The sequence below is a fragment of the Brassica napus genome, chromosome A1 (genome assembly GCF_020379485.1).
Source record: "Brassica napus cultivar Da-Ae chromosome A1, Da-Ae, whole genome shotgun sequence".
Lineage (NCBI taxonomy): Eukaryota > Viridiplantae > Streptophyta > Magnoliopsida > Brassicales > Brassicaceae > Brassica > Brassica napus.
The window spans coordinates 15,993,210-15,999,520 of record NC_063434.1 but is presented as its reverse complement, the minus strand read 5'-3'; positions in this window follow the sequence as shown (position 1 = coordinate 15,999,520).

Below are 6,311 nucleotides of genomic sequence, written 5' to 3'. Positions count from 1 at the left end.
TTGATTTGAACGACGAAGAAGCTGTGCTATTCCCAAATTGGAAAACTGGAATCACCTGATTTGAAAGTGGGATAACTTCTTCTTGCCAACTCCTATGAGATTTATTCAACTTCCTGGTGATTCTCCACCACATTATGTATCCAAATAAAGCTTCTACAAAGTGATTCATCCCGGTTTGATTGGAACGACGAAGAAGCTGTGTTATTCCCAAACTGGGAAACTGGAAGCACCTGATTTGAAAGTGGGATAACTTCTTCATCCCAACTCCTATGAGATTTATTCAACCTCCTGGTGATTCTCCACCACTTTATGTATCCAAATAAAGCTTCCCAAAAGTGATTCATCCCGGTTTGATTGGAACGACGAAGAAGCTGTCCTATTCCCAAACTGGGAAACTGGAATCACCTGATTTGAAAGTGGGATAACTTCTTCTTGCCAACTCCTATGAGATTTATTCAACTTCCTGGTGATTCTCCACCACATTATGTATCCAAATAAAGCTTCTCACAAAGTGATTCATCCCGGTTTGATTGGAACGACGAAGAAACTATGCTATTCCCAAACTGGGAAACTGGAATCACCTGATTTGAAAGTGGGATAACTTCTTCATCAAAACTCCTATGAGATTTATTCAACTTCCTGGTGATTATCCACCACATTATGTATCCAAATAAAACTTCTACAAAGTGATTCATCCCGGTTTGATTGGAACGACGAAGAAGCTGTGTTATTCCCAAACTGGGAAACTGGAAGCACCTGATTTGAAAGTGGGATAACTTCTTCATCCCAACTCCTATGAGATTTATTCAACTTCCTGGTGATTCTCCACCACTTTATGTATCCAAATCAAGCTTCTTACAAAGTGATTCATCCTGGTTTGATTGGAACGACGAAGAAGCTGTGCTATTCCCAAACTGGAAAACTGGAATCACCTGATTTGAAAGTGGGATAACTTCTTCTTGCCAACTCCTATGAGATTTATTCAACTTCCTGGTGATTCTCCACCACATTATGTATCCAAATAAGCTTCTCACAAAGTGATTCATCCCGGTTTGATTGGAACGACGAAGAAGCTGTCCATTCCCAAACTGGGAAACTGGAAGCACCTGATTTGAAAGTGGGATAACTTCTTCATCCCAACTCCTATGAGATTTATTCAACTTCCTGGTGATTCTCCACCACATTATGTATCCAAATAAAGCTTCTCACAAAGTGATTCATCCCGGTTTGATTGGAACGACGAAGAAGCTGTCCAATTCCCAAACTGGGAAACTGGAAGCACCTGATTTGAAAGTGGGATAACTTCTTCATCCCAACTCCTATGAGATTTATTCAACCTCCTGGTGATTCTCCACCACTTAATGTATCCAAATTAAGCTTCTCACAAAGTGATTCATCATGGTTTGATTGGAACGACGAAGAAGCTGTCCTATTCCCAAACTGGGAAACTGGAATCACCTGATTTGAAAGTGGGATAACTTCTTCTTGCCAACTCCTATGAGATTTATTCAACTTCCTGGTGATTCTCCACCACTTTATGTATCCAAATCAAGCTTCTCACAAAGTGATTCATCCTGGTTTGATTGGAACGACGAAGAAGCTGTGCTATTCCCAAACTGGGAAACTGGAAGCACCTGATTTGAAAGTGGGATAACTTCTTCATCCCAACTCCTATGAGATTTATTCAACTTCCTGGTGATTCTCCACCACTTTATGTATCCAAATAAGCTTCTCACAAAGTGATTCATCCCGGTTTGATTGGAACGACGAAGAAGCTGTGCTATTCCCAAACTGGGAAACTGGAATCACCTGATTTGAAAGTGGGATAACTTCTTCATCAAACTCCTATGAGATTTATTCAACTTCCTGGTGATTCTCCACCACATTATGTATCCAAATAAAGCTTCTACAAAGTGATTCATCCCGGTTTGATTGGAACGACGAAGAAGCTGTGTTATTCCCAAACTGGGAAACTGGAAGCACCTGATTTGAAAGTGGGATAACTTCTTCATCCCAACTCCTATGAGATTTATTCAACTTCCTGGTGATTCTCCACCACTTTATGTATCCAAATCAAGCTTCTTACAAAGTGATTCATCTTGGTTTGATTGGAACGACGAAGAAGCTGTGCTATTCCCAAACTGGAAAACTGGAATCACCTGATTTGAAAGTGGGATAACTTCTTCTTGCCAACTCCTATGAGATTTATTCAACTTCCTGGTGATTCTCCACCACATTATGTATCCAAATAAAGCTTCTCACAAAGTGATTCATCCCGGTTTGATTGGAACGACGAAGAAGCTGTGTTATTCCCAAACTGGGAAACTGGAAGCACCTGATTTGAAAGTGGGATAACTTCTTCATCCCAACTCCTATGAGATTTATTCAACTTCCTGGTGATTCTCCACCACATTATGTATCCAAATAAAGCTTCTCACAAAGTGATTCATCCTGGTTTGATTGGAACGACGAAGAAGCTGTCCAATTCCCAAACTGGGAAACTGGAAGCACCTGATTTGAAAGTGGGATAACTTCTTCATCCCAACTCCTATGAGATTTATTCAACTTCCTGGTGATTCTCCACCACTTTATGTATCCAAATCAAGTTTCTCACAAAGTGATTCATCATGGTTTGATAGGAACGACGAAGAAGCTGTCCTATTCCCAAACTGGGAAACTGGAATCACCTGATTTGAAAGTGGGATAACTTCTTCTTGCCAACTCCTATGAGATTTATTCAACTTCCTGGTGATTCTCCACCACTTTATGTATCCAAATCAAGCTTCTCACAAAGTGATTCATCCTGGTTTGATTGGAACGACGAAGAAGCTGTGCTATTCCCAAACTGGGAAACTGGAAGCACCTGATTTGAAAGTGGGATAACTTCTTCATCCCAACTCCTATGAGATTTATTCAACTTCCTGGTGATTCTCCACCACATGTATCCAAATCAAGCTTCTCACAAAGTGATTCATCTTGGTTTGATTGGAACGACGAAGAAGCTGTGTTATTCCCAAACTGGGAAACTGGAAGCACCTGATTTGAAAGTGGGATAACTTCTTCATCCCAACTCCTATGAGATTTATTCAACTTCCTGGTGATTCTCCACCACTTTATGTATCCAAATCAAGCTTCTCACAAAGTGATTCATCCTGGTTTGATTGGAACGACGAAGAAGCTGTCCAATTCCCAAACTGGGAAACTGGAAGCACCTGATTTGAAAGTGGGATAACTTCTTCATCCCAACTCCTATGAGATTTATTCAACCTCCTGGTGATTCTCCACCACTTTATGTATCCAAATCAAGCTTCTCACAAAGTGATTCATCATGGTTTGATTGGAACGACGAAGAAGCTGTCCTATTCCCAAACTGGGAAACTGGAATCACCTGATTTGAAAGTGGGATAACTTCTTCTTGCCAACTCCTATGAGATTTATTCAACTTCCTGGTGATTCTCCACCACTTTATGTATCCAAATCAAGCTTCTCACAAAGTGATTCATCCTGGTTTGATTGGAACGACGAAGAAGCTGTGCTATTCCCAAACTGGGAAACTGGAAGCACCTGATTTGAAAGTGGGATAACTTCTTCATCCCAACTCCTATGAGATTTATTCAACTTCCTGGTGATTCTCCACCACTTTATGTATCCAAATCAAGCTTCTTACAAAGTGATTCATCTTGGTTTGATTGGAACGACGAAGAAGCTGTGCTATTCCCAAACTGGAAAACTGGAATCACCTGATTTGAAAGTGGGATAACTTCTTCTTGCCAACTCCTATGAGATTTATTCAACTTCCTGGTGATTCTCCACCACATTATGTATCCAAATAAAGCTTCTACAAAGTGATTCATCCCGGTTTGATTGGAACGACGAAGAAGCTGTGTTATTCCCAAACTGGGAAACTGGAAGCACCTGATTTGAAAGTGGGATAACTTCTTCATCCCAACTCCTATGAGATTTATTCAACTTCCTGGTGATTCTCCACCACTTTATGTATCCAAATAAAGCTTCTCACAAAGTGATTCATCCTGGTTTGATTGGAACGACGAAGAAGCTGTCCTATTCCCAAACTGGGAAACTGGAATCACCTGATTTGAAAGTGGGATAACTTCTTCTTCCCAACTCCTATGAGATTTATTCAACTTCCTGGTGATTCTCCACCACATTATGTATCCAAATAAAGCTTCTCACAAAGTGATTCATCCCGGTTTGATTGGAACGACGAAGAAGCTGTGCTATTCCCAAACTGGGAAACTGGAATCACCTGATTTGAAAGTGGGATAACTTCTTCATCCCAACTCCTATGAGATTTATTCAACTTCCTGGTGATTCTCCACCACTTTATGTATCCAAATAAAGCTTCTCACAAAGTGATTCATCCTGGTTTGATTGGAACGACGAAGAAGCTGTGCTATTCCCAAACTGGAAAACTGGAATCACCTGATTTGAAAGTGGGATAACTTCTTCATCCCAACTCCTATGAGATTTATTCAACTTCCTGGTGATTCTCCACCACATTATGTATCCAAATAAAGCTTCTCACAAAGTGATTCATCCTGGTTTGATTGGAACGACGAAGAAGCTGTCCTATTCCCAAACTGGGAAACTGGAATCACCTGATTTGAAAGTGGGATAACTTCTTCTTGCCAACTCCTATGAGATTTATTCAACTTCCTGGTGATTCTCCACCACTTTATGTATCCAAATAAAGCTTCTCACAAAGTGATTCATCCCGGTTTGATTGGAACGACGAAGAAGCTGTGCTATTCCCAAACTGGGAAACTGGAATCACCTGATTTGAAAGTGGGATAACTTCTTCATCCCAACTCCTATGAGATTTATTCAACTTCCTGGTGATTCTCCACCACATTATGTATCCAAATAAAGCTTCTCACAAAGTGATTCATCCCGGTTTGATTGGAACGACGAAGAAGCTGTCCAATTCCCAAACTGGGAAACTGGAAGCACCTGATTTGAAAGTGGGATAACTTTTTCATCCCAACTCCTATGAGATTTATTCAACTTCCTGGTGATTCTCCACCACTTTATGTATCCAAATAAAGCTTCTCACAAAGTGATTCATCTTGGTTTGATTGGAACGACGAAGAAGCTGTGCTATTCCCAAACTGGGAAACTGGAATCACCTGATTTGAAAGTGGGATAACTTCTTCTTGCCAACTCCTATGAGATTTATTCAACTTCCTGGTGATTCTCCACCACTTTATGTATCCAAATCAAGCTTCTCACAAAGAGATTCATCCTGGTTTGATTGGAACGACGAAGAAGCTGTGTTATTCCCAAACTGGGAAACTGGAAGCACCTGATTTGAAAGTGGGATAACTTCTTCATCCCAACTCCTATGAGATTTATTCAACTTCCTGGTGATTCTCCACCACTTTATGTATCCAAATCAAGCTTCTCACAAAGTGATTCATCCTGGTTTGATTGGAACGACGAAGAAGCTGTGCTATTCCCAAACTGGGAAACTGGAATCACCTGATTTGAAAGTGGGATAACTTCTTCATCCCAACTCCTATGAGATTTATTCAACCTCCTGGTGATTCTCCACCACTTTATGTATCCAAATAAAGCTTCTCACAAAGTGATTCATCCGGTTTGATTGGAACGACGAAGAAGCTGTCCTATTCCCAAACTGGGAAACTGGAATCACCTGATTTGAAAGTGGGATAACTTCTTCTTGCCAACTCCTATGAGATTTATTCAACTTCCTGGTGATTCTCCACCACTTTATGTATCCAAATAAGCTTCTCACAAAGTGATTCATCCTGGTTTGATTGGAACGACGAAGAAGCTGTGCTATTCCCAAACTGGGAAACTGGAATCACCTGATTTGAAAGTGGGATAACTTCTTCATCCCAACTCCTATGAGATTTATTCAACTTCCTGGTGATTCTCCACCACTTTATGTATCCAAATCAAGCTTCTTACAAAGTGATTCATCCTGGTTTGATTGGAACGACGAAGAAGCTGTGCTATTCCCAAACTGGAAAACTGGAATCACCTGATTTGAAAGTGGGATAACTTCTTCTTGCCAACTCCTATGAGATTTATTCAACTTCCTGGTGATTCTCCACCACTTTATGTATCCAAATAAAGCTTCTCACAAAGTGATTCATCCGGTTTGATTGGAACGACGAAGAAGCTGTCCAATTCCCAAACTGGGAAACTGGAAGCACCTGATTTGAAAGTGGGATAACTTCTTCATCCCAACTCCTATGAGATTTATTCAACTTCCTGGTGATTCTCCACCACTTATGTATCCAAATAAAGCTTCTCACAAAGTGATT